Raw genomic sequence first — 1,083 nt, 5'->3', positions numbered from 1 at the left:
AGTAGACTATAAAGAAGCTGAATAATTTCATTTGCCTAGTTAGGACATAGCTGTCATGACATTCTATTCTAAGAATGTGCTATTCATATGTTTGTGGCAGATTATGGTACAAACAAACCTGCTGTGTTGTCTTATATAAAATATAGAAGATACAATACATATAGTACATATTAGATAGAAATAAGAAAAGCTATGCTTACTGGTTTATGTATTCATTGTGCTGTCATTAATTATTATAGAGTGCACAAGTTCTACTTCTATATAAGAAAATGTACTGCTTAGCAGCCTTAGTTAGGCCATAGCAGGAGGATATTTTAATCACAGGACGACTGTCCTATGCTAGTGAGAGAGGAGAAAACAGAGGTATTGTTGATTCTGAACCCTTGTAGGATGATCAACATTCATATTTTAATTTTTTAACCAAAACTTTGCATGAAAAGATGCTGCACAATTGGTTTGTGTCTTATATTTAGTGCTATTACAAGTCAAAATATTAATTAATTTTAAAAGTACGTGAAATGAAATATGGTAAGCTAAGGTTAATTTATTATTTGTTTTCTTTTTCTTATGGTGCTGGTCCTGGGGCTTGAACTCTGAGCCTGGGTACTGGCTGTCCCTGAGCTTTTTTGTCTTCAGGCTAGTGTTCACTATTTGACCCACTGCTGACTTCAAACTGAGATCCTGAGATCTCAGTCTCCTGAGTAGCTAGGATTACAGGTCTGAGCTTCTGTCACCTGGTAAAATATTTTAATTTATATAATTACTGTATTCTAAGTATACAACATTTATAAAGTCACCATTGTATGCATTGTAACATCCTGAACCATTATACTCCCACCTTTCTCATCCACTGAGTCATTCGCTGCCAGAGCACTTTCCAGGTCTACAAGCTCCATTCATGTGTAGTGACCTATCTAACTACAACACTTTTTCTCTTTTTAGCCATATTTTATTGTACCATTTCTATTTTCTATTCTATATACTATTTCTATATTCTAGCGTGTTTAGATACTTGTATATCATAGTGTTAGACTGAACCACAATTTTCAATACTAAACATTCTGCGTAACTTCACAGTCTAGG

This window comes from Dipodomys spectabilis, unplaced genomic scaffold, assembly GCF_019054845.1.
Source record: "Dipodomys spectabilis isolate Male_0828 unplaced genomic scaffold, ASM1905484v1 ptg000032l, whole genome shotgun sequence".
NCBI lineage: Eukaryota > Metazoa > Chordata > Mammalia > Rodentia > Heteromyidae > Dipodomys > Dipodomys spectabilis.
Note: the sequence above shows the minus strand (reverse complement) of the source record.